Source organism: Bactrocera tryoni, unplaced genomic scaffold, assembly GCF_016617805.1.
Source record: "Bactrocera tryoni isolate S06 unplaced genomic scaffold, CSIRO_BtryS06_freeze2 scaffold_11, whole genome shotgun sequence".
Lineage (NCBI taxonomy): Eukaryota > Metazoa > Arthropoda > Insecta > Diptera > Tephritidae > Bactrocera > Bactrocera tryoni.
Window position 1 is genome coordinate 12,655,007 of NW_024395824.1, and position 21,112 is coordinate 12,676,118.

Here is a 21,112-nt window from a genome sequence, read left to right on the forward strand (position 1 = left end):
CCTCCAGTATGCGAAGGCAGCCTCCGCCAACCTTTTGCTTCGTCTAGAACAAGACGGAGCTGATGTCGTCCTGATCTAGGAACAGTGGCTGACTGGCAACGGGATATCTGGATTGAGGACAAAGGACAAGGACAGGTAGGAACAGAGCCTTAATGTTGGTAAGGAATGAATTACGGGATTTTTTTTACCTAATTTCAGAGACATTTACGAAGTGACAGCGAAACTGGAGTGTGACACCAGAGATTTCTGACTTATCTCTGCGTACATGCCACACAATGATGTTTTGGAGCCACCTCCCTTACTGCTGAGGAAGACCTTAGCCGAAGCGTTTAAGACTGGTACCAGCGCCATCATCGATTCCGACGCTAACTCGCGACACCAAATCTGGGGTAGCTCGGATACCAATAATAGACGTGAGTCGCTTTTTGACTTTATTGTTAGCGAAAATTTTCGCATCTGTAACAGAGGAAACTCTCCTACTTTTGTGACCGCATGCAAGTTGGAACCTCAGCTTAGCCTCATAATGGATTGCCCAGCTAGACGTTTATTCAACAGGGCCCGTAGAAGTGGGCTATCTGATGACCGGATTTTGTATAAAATAAGACCTTCAATATTCAAGTCCGAGTTAAAAAAGGCTAAGAGGATCTCGTGGAAGAGCTTCTGCGAAAAAGTGGAGGGCTGTCACGAGTCCTCTAGATTTAGGCGTATTCTCGCAAAAAACCCAGTGTCCCTGGGGTATCTCAAGGACGCAAATGGGAAGTGGGCCTACACTTCAGATGCTTCTTGACGCTCACTTCCCGAGCAACACGTCCTCTGTGAAAGGATCTCTCGGGGTGCTGGATGAGAATTGTGCGGCTTTTGTCGGCATTCTGGATGAGCGGCACTTGACGTGGGCGATTAAGTCGTTCAAACCATTCAAGTTCCCGGGACCAGACGGCAATCAATCAGCCTCTTCTCCTTTCTGCTAAAGACTCTGGAGAGGCTGATGGACTGGTATATTAGGAGGCGCATTCCGAGAGACTATCTGTCAGGAGAACAACATGCTCATCGTAAAGGCAGGTCAGTGGATACTGCCTTGCATACTATCGTGTCATGGCTCGAGGAAGCCATTGAAGCCAAGGACTTTGCTGTTGGGACCTTCCTTGATATCGAGGGAGCTTTCAACAATGTCCTGCCTGAGGCAGTAGTAACTGCTCTTGACGGTCTTGGGGTTGAATCGAACCTCAAACACCTCAATCTCAATCTTCTGTACGACAGAGTGATCGAAACAGAATGGGGCACCGCGCGTGCGAGGCGAATCGTAGGGGAACACCACAAGGTAGGGTTCTCTCTCCTCTTCTATGGATCCTAGTCGTTAACGAATTGCTCAAAAAACTGGAGGAACGCGGCTGTCTGATGATTGCCTATGCAGACGATGTAGTACAGTATAGTAAACGAAAGTTCCTCAGCACCGTGTACGAGTTGACGCAGGGATATCTCAGCGTTGTAACAAAATGAGCGGTCGGAAGTGGACTCGCCATTAACCAAAATAAAACGGAAATGGTTTTATTCAGCAGAAAATATAAGATCCCGTTGGCACCGCTGCCGCAAATGGGAGATATTCGCCTACAACCGGCGGATAAAGTAAAATATTTAGGGCTCATCCTGGATAAGAAGCTTTCATGGAAGCCGAATATCGATTAGAGAGCAAAAAAGGCATCTATTGCCTTATACTGCTGTAGAGGAGCTATTGGCAAAGAAGGGGCCTCTCCCCGAAAGTGGTCCTCTGGCTCTATGACACCATAGTCAAGTCCACCTTGTTCTGTGGTGTCTTTATGTGGTGGAGGGCTTTAGGGAAGACCACACTTGCCAAGAAACCTGAAAGCGTTCAACGGGCTACGCTAATTAGCATATGCGGTGCATTAAGATCCACCGCAACCATGGCACTTAATGCAATTTTGAACATAACGCAGGTGGACATTGCCGGTAGGTGCATAGCCGCGAAGGTGGCTATCAGACTCAGAGGATCTTGTTTCTTAAAGGAACGCGTATCTGGACATTCGAATATCCTTACAAACTTTGACTGCATACCGGATCATCTGGATCATGGAATCGCCTTATCGAACTCTGGCGGCTCCTTCTCTGCCCATATACCAGCGAGGGAGATATGGGTGGGAAGAAGCCGTTGGAGGAGAGGGGCAACAAGCTTCTTCACGGATGGGTCAAAGCTTAGGGCGACGGTCAGTGAAGGGGACTGCAGCGTATTCCAGGCTGAGGTCGCAGCCATCAAGGTAGCAGCAGATTTGCTGCTACAGAGTGCATCCATCTTCAGAGAAGTGACCATTCACTCAGATAGCAGAGCGGCAATACTAGCCTTGAACTCAATCACAGTGCGTTCAGGGTTGGTCGAAGAATGTCTAACGTTGCTATCTCTTGCAGCTAGAGTTTTCGTGATTAGACTGGTATGGGTGCCGGGCCAAAGCGGAATTGCAGGCAAAGCTGATGAGTTAGCAAGGAAGGGCACCCTAGAATCATTATCGGTAGAATGGGAACGGATCGGTGCTCCTGTATCCTCTTGTGTTCTACTATTAGATAGCTGGGCCACGCGGATGATTGTTCAACGCTGGGCCAGCATCGGCACTTGTGTGGTTGCAAAGGCTTTTTTTTAACCCAAGATAGATCGCAGGAGATCTAGTGATCTCTTAGCCCTCAGTAAGGCTAACCTCTCATTAGTAGTGGGACTCTTGACAGGCCACTGTCCTATTGGCAAACATGCGGTAAGAATGGGTATCTTACCGGATGCCGACTGTAGAAGCTGTTTGGAAAAAGATGCGGTAGAAACAAGCCAGCATTTCCTGCCTGACTGTCCCGCGTTTGGGAGGTCAAGACTTAGACACTTGGGGGCGCATACCTTCGGTCATCCCACCGAACTGGCGGGAGTTGAAGTTAAGCGTCTGTGTAATTATGTATTGGCTACAAAGCGCTTCGCTAATCTGTAAGTCCGAACACGGGAGTTCTTTTTCAATGGCATCACAAAGGACTACATTATTAGTCTACGTGTGATCTTTGATCGGCCATTCAACCTAACCTAACATTTCAGCGAATTAACACAAACATACCCAATCACTAACCAGAAGTAGCGGACGCATTTATCAACAAGTGGGTCACAAGATATGAAAGGAAGGTCGGAACAACTTTAGGTTAAAGTAAGTACCAGAAATTGGGTATCGGTAAAACGGATAAAGTTAACTCCAATAAGAGAAGGACGGCTAAGGAAGTCAGCAGCGTCTTAGAAAATCAAATGAGGGACATAAATGTTATGTGTTTGGTACCTCAAACATGTCTAATCGGGAGGATCAGACTTAGATGGAGGGCAGTGTGACGAACACGGATGATAGCACAAAATCGAATTGCTGATAAATTGCCAGAATCAACTAAACAGCGAAATTCATAGTTGCCAGAATATTCGGGTAACAATGGCAGGTTAATAATCGACTGTATACGTGCTGCCGTATTGTGCAGCAGACACAGTTCTGGTTAGAATGCTGCCTTGTAAAGAGCAATTGATTTATAAGTAAAAAGTTGTAAGCTAAGAACTATTGAATAACAAAGTTTTAAGTTGTTTGTTGAATTAGAAATAAAAATACATAAGTGCATACCCATAAAATTGGGACTTCATTGAACAATCCAATGATCAAAACTAAGGGTGAGTTACAAGGTAGACGATTTATCGAGAAATCCGTTATAATATTGTTGTTCTCTTTGTAACTCTTGGTTAAATGCATCTTGCATTGAACGAATGGGTGCTGTCAAGCCCAAACACGACATGACTTTATTTCCCTCTATAAACATATATATATCTTCGAAATATCTCATTGCAAATCGTTCTCGAAAAACTCTAGTAGCTGGCACGCCTCACGATAAGACGAACACTGATGTCCATCAACTGTTTTCAATTGTTTAAGAACGTCATAATGGTTACAGAATAAAAGTTTGCTTTATAAGTTATCAAACATATTTTTGAATATTAACAACAAAGAAAACAGCTGATTTTGACATTATGAATTAAAGCAGTTTTGCCAAACTGTTTTTTCACTCCCATCATGAAATTTCCTTGGAAATACCCCCAAAAAAATTCCCTGAAAACTTGAGCCCTTAATATTAACATTAAGGATTGGACCAAGGCATGAAAAAATTTTCCACTGAAAATACACGACAATCGTGATTTTTTATCTTTAAATTTCTATACCTCAAAAGCATTTATGGCATCGCTTTGACTTTAGACACATATTCCTCAGAATTGAACTCCACAAGAGTGCCCATTGCCACAAAGTCGAGACTTTATAAAATTTTCATAGATGGTATGTAATAAAAAATCGATGAAAATGCCTCTGAGCTATAGAAATTTAAAGATTGTCCTGTATTTTCCCTGCACACTAGATCACCTCTGGGGATTCTACAGGACTATGGTCCATTAGTCTCCGCACCGTTTCGTAGAATTTTCGAGTATAACTCCTGTCGGCCAAGTCGTCAAGCTCTTCATATTCATGCATTTCGGCCTCTCTCTTTTTTTATGCAAATTTTATTTTTTATTTTTATTGAAACGTAGTAAATGATGGTTTTACATTTCATTGAAAATGCAACTAGTGATAAATTTAAACTAACAAGCAATATTTTTCTCAATGTATGAAGTAAAACAATAAAAGCTGTAATAACAAGTTTTTCTTTTTTAAACTAAATTTTACAACTAAATATAATGATATTTGTTATTTTCTTAGATTCGTAATAGATCATGAAACGTTGTTCTTTTCAGTCTACGCCTGCTATTTCTAGTCTCTCCTAGTTGTCGGGCTTCACTGTTTACATGATTTTGTAACCTTTTTGCAAGTTTCGATGTTGTTTCGCGAATGACTTCCCGAACCATTTTTAAATGAAGATCACGATGCAGATCCGAATTGCGTATGTACCACGGGGCATTTACCATTTTTCGCAGAACTTTGTTTTGGAATCTTTGAACCGCTTCGATGTATAACGTGGCAGCGCATCCCCATAGTAGAATTCCATATGTCCAAATAGGTTTCAAAGTTTGATTGTAGACTAGGAGTTTACTTGATGTTGTTAAGGGTGATTTCTTGCCAATCAACCAGTTTATTTTGTGGTATTTTAGTTTTAGTTCTGAAACTTTTTTTTGTATATGCTCCTTCCATTTCAACTTTACATCCAACGTCATATCAAGATATTTCACCGAGGTGGAATACGAGATTACTTCATTTCCAATATGTAAGGGGATGTCCGTAGCACTTTTGTTATTGAAGTTTATATGGATAGACTTCAACTCGTTAAAAGTAATGTACAATTTCTGTGTCTGTGTTTTATGCAAATGCGCCTCGCTTCCCTCTTCAGCTCTCGCTATCTTTCGCATCCCGCGCGGTTTGTGGTCGATTGTAACGATGCGAAGTAGGTAGTCTGTTTTCTCTTCGCTGCGTCACGGAACTCCTCATCGTATCAGCTGTTCTTTTGCCTTTTCCGAAAACCAATGGTTTCCTTTGCAGCCATACCTTAAGAGCTTGAATGCCGTCCCATAGTTCCCGTATACCGATTTGCTGGCGAGTGCTCTCAGAGAACAGCAATACAAGTCAAGTAGAAAATCGATCGGCTGTCTCTTGTGATTGCAGCTTTTTGACGTCCAACCTTCCTTGTGTTCGTTGACGTGCGTTTTTGGCTGCACATATACGGGTGCGTATATTGGCTGTAACAAGATAGTGGTTCGAGCCGAGCCTCGGAGCGTACGCACATAATGTATAAACCACTGGATGTCTTTCGTCCATCACAACATGATCGACCTGGTTGGTGGCTTTTCAATCCGGAGACGGCCAGGTAGCTTGATGAATTTTTGTATACTGAAATCTTGTACTTCAGATAACCATATTCCGGGCCCCGGCGAAGTCGATCAGCCCCAACCCATTTGCGGGTGTTTCATAGTGGAGGTTGAATTTTCCGAATGTTTTGCCAAAGATACCGTCTTTGCTCACCCTGACGTTAAAGTCGCCAAGCACGACTTTGACATCGTGGCAGAGGCAGCCCTCAGACGTGCGCTCCAAGCGCTCATACAAGATGCGTTCCAAAGTAAACAAGATAAAAAAAAAAAAAATGGTTTTTCAGTTTTTTTATTCAAAATAGTCTCCTTCTGCTTCAATACAGTTTTTTTTCCTTAGTCCGAAAGCATGTCGAACGAGTGTTTTAGCTCGTTGGCCGGTAGGGCCGCCGGTATGCCGGTGCATCCTTTCATGGGCAAATGCATTTTTCCGAAAAGGAAGAAGTCGCAATGACCTCTTTAATGGTGTCCTTCGATTGCTGGATTCTGAGCAAATTTTGGTCGTTAGTCAATTTGTGCGAAACAAACCGTGCACACACCTTTCGTAAGCCCAAATGTTCGGTCAAAATGCGATAAATCGATGTTATGGAGATGTTCAATTCCATCTCCATGAATTGCAATGATGATTTCGGCTGATTTTTGATGAATTCACGCACAGTTTCGATGAAATTTATGGTGATCACGGATTTTGATTGGCCCACATGATGATCGTAATTTATGTCCTCACGATCACTTTGAAAACGGTGAAACCACTTGCTCACTCTCACACACATAAACTTGTTTCATCAATTGAAACGTTTCGGTAAAAGTTTTACCAATTTTAAAAGAAAATGTAATGTTGGTTCTTTGTTCGAAGCTCATTTTCGCACCGATAGCACATACATACTGACACTTAAAACACAATAACTTCACTCCCAATAGACAAATAAATGTCACGAAATTCTCACTGGACAATCGATAAAGATAGCATATTCTAACGCACCAGTCGACATATATTTAGATTTAAAAAGTCTAGCGCCCCCTGGTGGCGTCATCTATATGTCCTGTTTACTTTAGAATGCAGCTTGTATAAGGCATTTTTGGTCACATCGTCCTTCTCTTCCGTCGGGGCGTGAGCGCAAATCAGCGATATATTGAAGAACTTCGCTTTAATGCGGATTGTGGCTAGACGTTCATCCACCGGGTGAATGCCAGGACTCGGTGACGGAGTCTCTCTCCCACCTCGAATCCCACACCGAATTTGCGAACCTTTTTATGGACACTGTAGTGGCCATATAAAGGAGCGCAAGTTTGATGTAGGATTCGTGGTGGGAGAGAAACACCGTCGCCGAGTACTATCATTCACTGTGGTGAATGAACAACATTTGCGCCCACGCCCCGACGGAAGAGAAGGACGATGTGACCAAAGATGCCTTTTATGAGTGCTTGGAGCGCACTTATGAGAGCTGCCCCCGCCACGATGTCAAAATCGTGCTTGGCGACTTTAACGCCAGGGTGGGCAAAGAAAGTATCTTTGGCACTACAGTCGGTAGTGCCTCCAGCCTCCACGAGGAAACATCCCCAAATGGGTTGAGGCTGATCGACTTCGCCGGGGCCCGAAATATTGTTATCTGTAGTACTAGATTCCAGCATAAGAAGATTCATCAAGCTACCTGGATGTCTCCGGATCGAAAAACTACCAACCAGATCGATCATGATGTGATAGATGGAAGACACGTCTCCAGTGTTTTAGATGTGCGTGCGCTCCGATTTCCTAACATCGACTCGGACCACTATCTTGTTGCAGCCAAGATTCGCACCCGCCTCTGTGCAGCAAAAAACGCACGCCACCAAACACAAGGGAGGTTTGACGTCGAGAAGCTGCAATCACAACAGACAGCCGAACGATTTTCTACTCGGCTTGCACTCCTGCTCTCTGAGAGCACTCGTCAACAATTCGGTATAAGGGAACTGTGGGACGGCATTTCCAACTCCTTACGTACAGCTGCAACCGAAACCATTGGTTTTCGGAAAGTGCAAAAGAACAGCCGGTACGACGAGGAGTGCCGTGTTGCAGCGGAGAGAAAACAGACTGCCTACCTCGCAACGTTACGATCGACCACAACAGGAGCGGGATGGGTTAGATACCGAGAGTTGAAGAGGGAAGCGAGACGCATTTGCAGACAGAAGAAGAAAGAGGCCGAAATGCGTGAGTATAAAGAGCTTGATAAGCTGGCCGACAAGGGTAATGCTCGTGCGACTTTTTCAACCTGCTTCTGGAGAAAATAATTCGAGCCGCAGAATTAAATAGAGAAGGTTCCATCTTCTATAAGAGTGTACAACTCCTGACGTATGCCGATGATATTGATATCATCGTTGGCCACGGCGAATACCGCATTCGATGGAACGATGAGCTGTACGAGATATACGACGACATCGACATATGTAGTTCAGCGAATTAAAAGACAGCGGCTACGCTGGCTAGGTCATGTTGTCCGGATGGACGAAAACACTCCAGCTCGGAAAGTATTCGACGCAGTACCCGCCGGGGGAAGCAGAGGAAGAGGAAGACCTCCACTCCGTTGGAAGGACCAAGTGGAGAAGGACCTGGCTTCGCTTGGAATATCCAATTGGCGCCACGTAGCGAAAAGAAACGACTGGCGCGCTGTTGTTAACTCGGCTATAATCGCGTAAGCGGTGTCTACGCCAATTAAGAAGAAGAAGATTTATTTCTCTTAGAAGGTTGTGGAAAGAAAACAAAAACAAAATTCCTAAAACAACAAAGTTATGAATAGAAGGTTAAAATACTTCATATTTCTAGCGTCAAATGGTGGCTCGGCGATGATGCTCACAAAAACGTTTACGCAAAGTAACAGAAAATCTTCTCAATTCAATACCGCGTCATTTACAAGTCATAAATAGAGCAAATGAAAAGCATACAAAGTATTCAAAATAAGTTTCCATCACTCATTATTATTGTGTAAACTTTCTTCTGACGCCAGAAATATTCAGTATTTTGAGTGTTCTGTTAGTAACTTTTGTTGTTGTTCGAATTTTGCTTTTGTTTTGCCATCAATTTTTGAGTACTAAATACCATTTTAAAAAATTAAATTATTACAATGTATCACTTAAAAAAGACTGAAATAAAACAAGCAATGTAATACACAAATGTTGTACACTTTCTTTTGCTGCTAGCTGTATATGCCCGACTGAAGCATTTCGCTGAAATTGAGAATGGAACACAAGCGTTACAACAAAGCAATTCTGTTGATACAGATACCTTTTTATAATTACTTAAATTACGATTCACTTCAGTTATGGCTGATGCAGTTGAAGTTTTGGTTGTCGAGATTATTATTTATAAACACATTATTCACTTTTAGATACAAAGAATAAAATAAACTACTCATGCGCCTACCCGGCTATTAGTTGCAATGACACAAGGTCGCCCATTGCTCCATTGCCGACATTCATGCTAACAATTTATTTTGTCCTCAAATGTGTGCATATTTCATACTGCATATTTTTAGGATAAACTAATCGTGTAGTTTATTTTTTTCGCTTAACGGTCTTAAGGCATCCATACACATATACTATTAAACGTACTCTGCATTAATATACATTACATATTCACATTTTTATGCACTATGAATAACACTCAATTTGCAAACAAATTACACACGTTGCATATTATGAACTATTTGTAATGTATTGCGTACACTAAAACACATTTCACTTTTAGGCTTACGAAGTTTCCATTCTGTAACCATTTAATTATTCCTCGTATTATTAGATTTTCACACATTTTATTTTGACTCTGGTTATGATAATCTAATCTAAATGCTTCTAGTGTGAAATAAAGAAACTTTCATTAGCTTCTAAACATAAAAAAATATTGTAATATACCGTGCACGTGATGCAAGGTGCTGCTGCAGCAAATAGACCCCTACTAAGTGTACGTCAAATTATATATATCTATGGGTTTACACAAATACAAACGCACTCCTGGCATGCAAACAACCCTCTTAAATTTTACAAAAGATAATAATAATACTAACTACCACCCAACTAAATCTTACCAACCAATGGACACTAAATCACTGATGTGTTTATATCATAAGCATTGGAAATAAAAGTTCAAAATATTGAAAAATAACTTACTACCTTTTATCGTTCTTCCTTCTTTACTTTACCAATAGTGTTAAGTGCTGAACACAATGAGCGCGACAGACTGCAGCAGCACGACAGTGAACTGAAAATGGCGTCGTGGATCCTTCTACATGAACATTTGTAAGAAGGCAGCGACATGGCAATGGCCGGCATGTACACAAAACAACGCAGTTGTCCATTTTGTATGTACACAATTTCGTTGTGGCCATACTAATACCTTTCCCTTCCATGAAATTTTAATATTTTGTTCAAAGTGAAATTTTTTATGCAAACAATAAGTAAATAGGTAAATATTTCTGTTTTAAATTATCAATTGTTATTACTATTGATATAATAGAGCTATTTTATGCTTTTATTTGTAAAATAACGTCAGGTTGGTTAGAGCTTTGAATAATTTTACATTTTACATATTAGTGGCTCACCACTCTACCTCATCTCTCTACTGTCACCTCTACTGTCGTCCTACTGCTGTTGGCAAATATAAAGATATATTGAAGTTAGCGAAAGCGATAACTGTCGGCCTGCAGTCGTGTAGTCGTGCAGCTGTCAAAATAACTGTGTTCATAAGAACGTGTGTATTTTAATATTTGACAGATGTCGTTTGCAGTCTTCGTTTGCAGTCTGTCGCGCATGTGTTCAGCACTTTATTGAACATAAAATAATTTTTCGACCTATGCTGTTCACATATCGTCATACATATAAACATACAAACATCGCCAGTGTGACCAAAAGATATTTTAAAATAGCATAACAATAGAAAAAGCAACCCAGGAAATCAGGGCTACCGAAACTCACTCACGCTCGGAACGCATAGAAAGCGACATGGCATGGCAGCACGACAATGAACTGTAAATGGCGTCGTGAATCCTGCTACATGATCATTTATAAGAAGGCAGCGACATAACAATGGCCGGCAATACACCAAACAATACAGCTGTCCATTTTTTATGCAATAAATAAGTGAATAGGTAAATATTTTTGTTTTAAATTATCAATTGTTATTACAAATGATATAACACAGCTATTTTCTGCTTTTATTTGTAAAATAACGTCAGGCTTGTTAGAGCTTTGAATAATTTTACTTTTTGCATATTATTGGCATCACTCCTCTCTACTGTCAACTCTACTGTCCTCTTTACTGTCGTCGGCAAATTTAAAAATATTTTCAAGTTAGCGAGACCGACAACTGAGAGCCTGCAGTCGTGCAGCTGTCTAAATAACTGTGTCCCTAAGAACGTGTGAATTTTAATATTTGACAGATGTCACTTGCAGTCTGTCGCGCTCTATGTGTTCGGAAACTAACATACTCATTAGGCGTTTATGTAAGAAAGGGATACACGCTCACACGTACCCAAGAGTTTCGTTATAATTGTCGATTGTACCTTAATAGCCCTGACAGACGAGCAAAATTAATGCTTCTTAAGCAACGCTATTGCGCATTGCAATTTTATGGTGACAGACGGCAGACTTGTGCATTTAGACAGCTGAGAGTGAAATTTGTTTATTTATTAAAGTGTGCGAAAAAGTTAACAATATTGGAAAAATGGATAGCAAACTGTGCGTTTTTTATCTGCCATCTAAAAATATAAAAATTTGTTTTTGTTAATATACTTGCACATAATTTAAGTAGCAATATAAAAACTGTTTACCTTTGAAGGTGTAAACACAAACAAGGCGGCAGATTTTCAGTGTTGCCTACTCAAATTTGGTAAATTCAGCTAAATGCACGGAATTCTTGTGCATTACAAACTTGCATTAACATGGGTCAAATGCGCACGTAAATGTAAATTAAGCCCGGTAATGCATATTAGCGCTGTCGTCTATCAGAGCTATAAGAAACTCATAGAAGCTTCAACAGAAATTTGTGGTTGCGTTGTTGGTTAATTAACTAGTGTTTTTACCGCTCACCGATAACGCCATCTTTCGCCATTCCTAAATAAAGCGGCAACTTTTCGTCAAATTCTCATTTAAATTCTAAAACTAGTACAAAAAGAATAGAATGCAAAACCAATTAATTTATTAATTATACTTTCATACATTTGTATAAGCATTAAACATAGCCCATTTAGAAATATTTGAAAAAAAATTACAATTTCTTCGTTTTCTGCAGCCAAGTTCACTTCTTAACGCGCTGTCAAAATACAAGATTGAGATTTAGGAAAACAACCCTCGATTTCAGGGTTAAAATTGGTACGTGCGGATAGAGGAGGACCTCCAGATCAAGAAAATATATATACTGTTACATCTGACTTATAGTTTTGGAGATATTTGCATTTAAAGTTCAAAAATTAAAATGCGAGTTTCTCCGATTTACTTATATTGCATTTTGCACTAATATTTTTAACTTTTATATCCGCTAACACTTCACTAATTCGATTCTACACATATGTTTTGTATTAAATAGTACAAAAGTAACTTTAATTCCATATTTAACATTCGCTGAAATCAATTTATTTATACAATATCAAAATGGTTGCAAACAAACAAAACATTAGTGTTACCATATTTTGTAATCAAAAAACAAATAAGTAAAAAAAGAAAGATTTTACTGTCAACACAAAATTCATTATCGTGTGATGAATAATGTAAAATCTTTCAGAATTTTCATTATCTTGATAAATCCCGGTGTATGATCGGCCAGGGTTATTTTTTTGAAGCGCAGCCGAAGGCCTCCAACGCAAAACGGAGTTCAACGCGAAAGAACTGAACACGCTCAGGTGTTGGTTCGATTAGGGCTATTTTTTTGAGGTGCCAACGCAAAGAGGAGTTCAACTCGAAAGTACTGAAGACGTCTAGGTGTTGGTCCTACCAGGGTTATTTTTTTTTTGAAGCGTGGCCGAAAGCTGCTAATGCAGAAAGGAATTTTATGCGAAAAACTAATAATGAGTTATTTACTTCCTGCCATTGGGATATTATTTGTTTTCTTTTCTTTCTCTGGTAAAATATGGACATAAGGTAACACTGATTATTAGTTAGAATGCAACCCTTTTGTTATTGTGTAGACAAAAACGATTTAACAAAAGTTAAATATTGAATAAAAGTTATGCGCCTTTTGCACTATATAATAAAAAATAAATGGGTGGAAACAAATTAGTGTAGTGTTAGTGGATATAAAAGTTAAAAATATTAGTGTAAAATTCATTATAAATCGGAGAAACACGCATTTTAAATAGTTGAATTTTTTAATTTTAAATGCAAATATCTCAAAAAGCATAAATCAGCGGCAAATATATATATACATATATTCTTGATCTAGAGATATCCGTAATAACCATTTTAACACTGAAATCGGGGGATGCTATTCTAAAATTTACCCAAATTCAATTTTTCAACGTTCAGTGTTGCTGCAGCCTTCCTTTAGGTACATGCCATGCAAAATCTATGGACATGCCGCTATTATTTTGGGACGGCAGTTAGTTGACTTGCAAAACACAAGGACTACAATTCTTGCATGTTTTTTTTGCATATGCACATGTGCAAGTTAAGGGCGAATTATAGTGATTTGTGGCACGATTCCGATTACTTTGGCGGAGGGGTAAAAACAACCGAATTTCCGTGTAAATGGGGTATGTGCGGATAGGAGAGCTTCTCCAGATGAGGAATATCCAAAAATAATATAAAAATAACTTATATTTTTTAAAATATTCACGATTAAAAATTAAAAAAAATACACTAATAACACATGGTATTTCTCTATGTTTCACTAAATTTGTTCACGTTTTTCACTCTGTATATTTAAATATACACCCTAAACATTGAAATAAGTTTTTATTTCACTTTTATTTTGCTATATTTTACCTAAATTTATTAATTTAAAACTTAGCACACTCATTGTTGAAAAGGTTAGATTGTTTACAATTATGAGAAAACGAGCGTTGACACATCTTAAACAGCAAGTATGTAGGATTTTTAACGATTTTTCTTTGTTTGTTTTTTCGCCTGATTCTTTTTTTCTATATTAACTATAATACAAAATACTTTCCAACATTTTTCAAGTTATAATTCACAATCGGGGTGACTGAAGTATTTTCGCGTAGTACTCTTTTTTGCGTTGGCGGCCTTCGGCCGCGCTCTAAAAAAATATCCCTCGTCGAGCGAATACCCGGGGTGACTGAAGTACTTTCGCGTAGTACTACCTTCTGTGTTGGCGGCCTTCGGCCGCGCTCTAAAAAAATAACCCTAGTCGAGCGAATACCCGGGGTGACTGAAGTATTTTCGCATAGTACTCCTTTCTGCGTTATACCATGTTCAGACCGACACTTAATCACACGATTTCGGCTGTTCAGTGGTTTATCCCACTAAATCTTATAAATTTATCAAGATTTCGCCATACAAAAATGGCAGTTCAAAATCACTTCATCGCTAAATCTCTCTGTGCGGCTATGATTTTGCGCCATCTACTTGGCAGCATTGGAAATCTATTACATTATCACAGCTGATTTAGACACTACAAAAAGGAAAAAATGTAAACAAACAAATTTTTATTAGAGCAATGAATCTTGAATAAAGGAGAACAATTAATGAGATAACGAGAAACTGACGATTATTTTTAACAGCTTTTCCCAGAAAACTAGTTTTCGCACGTTAGCTCCCTTTTCGTCGACCAGGACACATATAATATAACAATATAATATGACTTATTTGTTTATTAAATTAAATTAAAAACATATCCCTATTAATGGATAGAGGATTTTTTGCGAAAAAAGGAATTTCAGCGAATTGCCTTATCATCACATGGCAGCGCTCCATTTCTTCGTAATTTTTAGCACACAAATGATGTTCACTACTAGTGTAAAATGTAGTTTTTAAAATAAAGATTTCTTACGTAAAAAATCTGCTAAAAGTGTAAAATGTGGATTTATTTAAAAGTGTATAGTTTAGTTTAATTAATTTGAAGTGAAAAATGTGAATAAAGTGTGTCTAATGTGGTCAAATAGCTTTTGGAAATGTTAGAATTTTTGAACTTTAAGGTCAAACATCTCGTAAACTAGGCGTTTGCGGTATACCCTTTTTTAATCATGAGGACTTCCTCTTTCCAACAGGTACCGTCAAATTGCAGCGCCAAGTAAATCGGGATTGTGCCTGATTTGTTAACCAATACCAACAATTTCTTATTAAAAATATGGGGATTCAGACCAGCCTTGTTAATTCGTTAGTCGCTATTCGGTAGTTTTTTACATGTATTTTGTTTTCGTAAAATTAAGAGACTATCGTTCTACCGAGTAACGAACTATCCATCTGGCAAGCTTGATAATTGTTTCGTTACTCGGTAATATCACATCAGCTGTTCTCCTGCTCCTCTGTACATCAATTTAAAGTACTTACCAGTAATAAATTTGATCTGCTCCACATCTCCTTCTTCTTAATTGGCGTAGACACGGCTTACGCGATTATAGCCGAGTTAACAACAGCGCGCCAGTCGTTTCTTCTTTTCGCAACGTGGCGCCAATTGGATATTCCAAGCGAAGCCACGTCCTTCTCCACTTGGTCCTTCCAACGGAGTGGAGGTCTTCCTCTTCCTCTGCTTCCCCCTGCGGGTACTGCGTCGAATACTTTCAGAGCTGGAGTGTTTTCGTCCATCCGGACAACATGACAACGTGGATGCACTCAGTCCGAAGTAGCACCTCTTTGCAAGAGTAATCCTGCATTGGATTTCCAGGCTGACATTGTGGGTGGGGTTAATACTGGTTTCTAAATAGACGAAATTATCTACAACTTCAAAGTTATGACTGTCAATAGTGACGTGAGTGCCAGTCACGAGTGCGACGACTGTTTGTTTGTTGACAGGAGATATTTCGTCTTGCCCTCGTTCACTGCCAGACCCATTTTTTGTCAATAAAATAAATAAAAAGATGATATCAATATCATCAGCATACGCCAGCAGCTGTACACCTTTATAGAAGATTGTACCTCTTCGGTTTAGTTCTGTAGCTCGAATTATTTTTTCCAGAAGAAGGTTGAAGAAGTCACACGATAGGGAGTTGCCTTATCTGAAACCTCGTTTGGTATCGAACGGCTCGGTCAGATCCTTCCCGATCCTGACGCAGCTTTTGGTGTTGCTCAACGTCAGTTTACACAGCCGTATTAGTTTTTGAGGACACCAAATTCAGGCTTCGCGGCATAAAGGCAGCTCCTTTCTGTCGAAAGCAGCTTTGAAATCGACGAAGAGGGGGAGTGTGTCGATTCTCCTTTCACTGGTCTTTTCCAAAATTTGGCGCGTGGTGAATATCTGGTCGATTGTTTATTTGCCAGGTCTAAAGCCACACTTATAAGATCCAATCAGTTTGTTGACAGTGGGCTTTAATCTTTCACACAATACGCTCAATAGAACCTTATATGCGATGTTGAGGAGGCTTATCCCACGGTAGTTGGCGCAGATTGTGGGGTCTCCTTTTTTATGGATTGGGCACAGCACACTTAAATTCCAATCGTTGGGCATGCTTTCGTCGGACCATATTTTACGAAGAAGCTGATGCATGCTCCTTATCAGTTCTTCGCCTCCGTGTTTGAATAGTTCGGCCGGAAATACATCGGCCCCCGCCGCTTTGTTGTTCTTCAGGCGGGTAATTGCTATTCGAACGTCTTCATGGTCGGGCAATGGAACGTCTGCTCCATCGTCATCGATTGGGGAATCAAGTTCACCTTCTCCTGGTGTTGTGCATTCACTGCCATTCAGCAGGCTGGAGAAGTGTTCCCTCCATAATTTAAGTATGCTCTGGGCATCGGTGCCTAGATCATCTCCTTGGGTTCTAAAAGAGTATGCTCCGGTTTTGAAACCTTCTGTAAGCCGCCGCATTTTTTCGTAGAATTTTCGAGCATTACCCCTGTCGGCCAGCTTATCAAGCTCTTCATACTCACGCATTTCGGCTTCATTCTTTTTCTGTCTGCAAATGCGTCTCGCTTCCCTCTTCAACTCTCGGTATCTATCCCATCCCGCTCCTGTTGTGGTCGATCGTAACGTTGCGAGGTAGGCAGTCTGTTTTCTCTCCGCTGCAACACGGCACTCCTCGTCGTACCGGCTGTTCTTTTGCACTTTCCGAAAACCAATGGTTTTGGTTGCAGTTGAATGTGAGGAGTTTAAAATGCTGTCCCACAGTTCGCTTATACCGAATTGTTGACGAGTGCTCTGAGAGAGCAGGAGTGCAAGCCGAGTAGCAAATCGTTCGGCTGTCTGTTGTGATTGCAGCTTCTCGACGTCGAACCTTCCTTGTGTTTGTTGACGTTCGTTTTTTGCTGTACAGAGGCGGGTGCGAATCTTGGCTGCAACAAGATAGTGGTCCGAGTCGATGTTAGGACCTCGGAGCGTACGCACGTCTGGAACACTGGAGACGTGTCTTCCGTCTATCACAACATGATCGATCTGGTTGGTGGCTATTCGATCCGGAGACAGCCAAGAAGCTTGATGTATCTTCTTCTGCTGGAATCTAGTACCACAGATAACCATATTTCGGGCCCCGGTGAAGTCGATCAGCCTCAACCCATTTGGGGATGTTTCGTCGTGGAGGCAGAATTTACCAACCGTAGTGCCAAATATACCTTTTTTGCCCACCCTGGCGTTAAAGTCGCCAAGCACGATTTTGACATTGTGGCGGGGGCAGCTATCATAAGCGACCTCCAAGCGCTTATAGAAGGCATCTTTGCTCACATCGTCCTTCTCTTCCGGCGGGGCGTGGGCGCAAATCAGCGATATGTTGAAGAACAATCACCGGAGTGAATGATAGTACTCTTCGATGGAGTCTCTCTCGCACCACGAATCCAACACCAAACTTGCGCTTCTTTTATGTGGCCACTGTAGTAAATGTCACAAGGACCTACTCGCCTCTGTCCTTGTCCCGTCCATCGCATTTCTTCGACGGCAGTGATGTCAGCCTTTATTTTCGCGAGGACATTATCCAGCTAGGCAGCGGCACCTTCCCAATTAAGGGTCCGGACATTCAAGGTGCATGCCCTGATATCGTAGCCCTTATTTCGTTTGCCATGGTCGTCATCAAAAGGGGGGTCTCTCATCCGAGGCTTGTTGTTCCTTTTCATTGGAGGTGTGTTTTACAAGGCGGGTCCCAAACCCAGCGCACAACCCTATGTGGGAGGATCTGCTCCACATAATTTTCAATTAAATGACTGACAATTTTTGATTGCACTTTGATGAGGCATTTTTAATCTTTAATAAAATTGAATGAACTGTTTCGGAATAAAATTTATCATACTACAGAGGTAGAACAAAAAGTATGTTCACAGTTAAGCCTTTTAACGAAGTATCAACTAACGAATTACCAAATTAACAGGCTTCGGTCTGAATACCCCTAATGCTTAATTAGCCTCTAATCTCAGTTTGTTAACTACTAGTCAAATAACAACTGATGTTGGAAATATGTAATCGACTATTGCTTTCACTGATACTTTGTTGAATTGTCTTATGAATATAATATTGAGTCTGATATTGAAAGTCATCGTTTCGCTGTGAGACAGCGACACTTTTATTGGTGCACCTCATTCTTTCGTGTAGACTTCACAGTGGTACCAACATTGAAATCCAGAAATATGACGGTGCTGCCATTTATTTCCGTTAAGAGATGTATTTCTTAAACTCTACACTGTGAATAGTAAATACTAGTTAATCAATAGTTAACATTTTAGTTTACCAACGGTTAACTAAAAGCTGTGAATTCGGCCCTTAAAGTTATACTTGTAATTAGCGATTTTTGAAAGTATCGCGGACGCACTTCGTTATGGTGCTAACAAATAAAACTACCATTCAGGACGGAGGTAACCAATTCACAACTACATTTGAAAAGGTTCACCTCTTATACTACTACATGTCCATATCTAACTTTTTGTTTTGAAAAGGAAAATTCTGTTCTAAGAATAGCAACATTCATCATATACAACTTTTGAATGTGAAAGACGGAGATGCACATACTGACAATGACACTTTTAAAAATTGCCTTAATTGAATCGCCATTCGAAGAAAATTTTGAAGAGCGTCAGGTAAGTTACTGATTAGATATAATTTTTAACATTCTATTAATGTTTATTAAACTTTTAGAACAGGAAAAATCGAGGAACCATTATATATATTTGATATTTGAAATTTCATGCAGCCACACATATTTCCTCGGCAAATCTTATAACTTGCACTGGCAGTCTTTGAACAATTACGCCCGAGCTTCATGAGACCAGTTGTAGAATCCTTCAAACATCTCAATTCAAATCAGCCAACAACTGTAACATATCCACAGGCTAGTTCGGTGAGTAAAAGCTTAAAGAAGCAGTTAGTAGCGTGGATCGTGATAGTTCGTGGATCCTACGAATGCAATGCCACAATTTGACCGTTAGATTTGGGTGCGTCTCAGTGTGAAATACATCGCGCTATACCAAAGATAGGCAAGCAAGAACAAACGCTACAGAAACGCATTTTAGAGGAGGTACCCTCAATAAGGAAATGCGATTGGACTCCGTGTTATTTGAAAATTTAGTGTAAGTGAATTAGTATTATTGATTGTGGGTTTATGTACCTGGTACTACAAAGCGTTTTTATTGTTTCCTTTTTTTAGTTTCAACAATAGTGACAACCACAAAATGGGCGTTCGAATGGTTGATTGGTGATACGTGTTTACAGCAGGGATTAGAAACCTTGGCGAAAAGTTCGCGCAGAGTTTGGGTGAACTATTTATTTATTTACTTAGTGTTTTTATGTCCTTTGAGATGACACTCAACACTTTCCAATTTGCTGGTGCATCGTCAAATAATGTATTATGTGTATATGATATGTTGTTTGTAATTGCAGATAAAAATTGTGATGTGCTTGATTTTACAAATATAATTTTTTTAATTATTCAAACAACACGGCAAAAAACCAAAGTTAGAAATGGTATTTAATTTATTTCTTAAAGTTTTACTTTTAGCGCTACCAATGTAAATTTTTTATTGCGGTTTTATGTGTTTTACAAAGCATTTTTATAGTTTTCATTTTTTATCTATTTAGATTCGCCAATAGTGGTTTCATGAAAAGATATTAGATTCATCAAACAAAAAGTGGAAGGACTCTGAACACAAGTAAGTAAATTATATAAATGCTTTCGGTATTAACTTTATTTGTTACCATTGAATGCGACTTTTAAAAACAGTTGTAGAAAATGTGCGTCTCTTGGCGAATAACAATGCATTGGTAGTGCCTTCGTCAGGATACGATCCAACAACACCATGAAGATTGTCATATGGGCGCTTTGAAGAATACCATTGAGATGCTTGTATGGGTTCTTTTCGCACAGACAACACACACCCAATAAATGCATTTAATGAAGTAGGTGTAAACAAATGCACATTACTTTTTTCAACATTTTCGATATTTCAGAAAAATGCATTATCCGCCGGGAACTGGTACAATAATATTAATTGTTCGTTTAAGGAACATGTATAAACAAAGTAACTATAAAATGCTGTGTGCAGTCTTTGAACAACAAATGTAACATTTTGTATAGCATTTGCGGACGAGCAATTAACTACTGTAAGTGTAATGTCCCCGTTGCTTAGCATATTTTCAAGTGTTTGCCTTTAGTTCACGAATGCTTTGAAGAAATGAATTAGTATGATTGGCACAAATAGTCACGGCATTGCGACAATTCCGTCGGCGGAATGCGTGAAAAAAGTGGTAACTACGGAGAGTCAACAATAAAGTTTTCGGTGGTCCTGTCTTACCACTGTCTGGGATTGCCATCCTTCACTTATACTAAGCCAACCACAAACATGCGCGAACAATTTCAAACTAATCCAGTCTAAGACAAATTCTATATATTGGAAATGGTAGAATAGAACTGTAACCAATACGCAGTTCATCACGAAAAAAACTTGATTAAGTGAGAGTATTTCCTGAAAGTAAAAATTAATTGTGTGTAACATAACTGGCTCAATAATCGGGCTGTATTATTAGTGTCTCTTGCAGATTAATAATAATTTGAAAATGTTTAAAATTAAAAAACTATAAATATTATTGTTAAAAATTAAGAATGATCTACCATCTTTCATTATCACAAGTGTTACCAATTAACAGTATTGAAAATTAATAATTTTTTACAAGTTTAATTAAAAAAATAAATAAAATGAAAAAGTCAA

The 21,112-nt window shown here is 39.7% G+C and overlaps 1 long non-coding RNA gene across 5 annotated transcripts; it reads left to right on the plus strand.

Annotated features, from left to right (window-relative positions):
• The first annotated feature begins 11,520 nt into the window (after positions 1 to 11,520).
• On the plus strand, positions 11,521 to 20,641 carry LOC120779708. Of its 5 annotated transcripts, none has more exons than XR_005705729.1 (8): positions 11,521 to 11,560; positions 18,848 to 18,988; positions 19,047 to 19,477; positions 19,555 to 19,661; positions 19,986 to 20,056; positions 20,128 to 20,303; positions 20,355 to 20,507; positions 20,559 to 20,641. It is a non-coding gene; the product is annotated as an uncharacterized LOC120779708 (long non-coding RNA). The 5 variants fall into 5 exon arrangements; XR_005705726.1 differs by having other exon boundaries at positions 11,526 to 11,560; positions 18,638 to 18,988; XR_005705727.1 differs by lacking the exon at positions 11,521 to 11,560 and adding an exon at positions 18,050 to 18,795.
• The last annotated feature ends 471 nt before the right edge of the window (positions 20,642 to 21,112 follow it).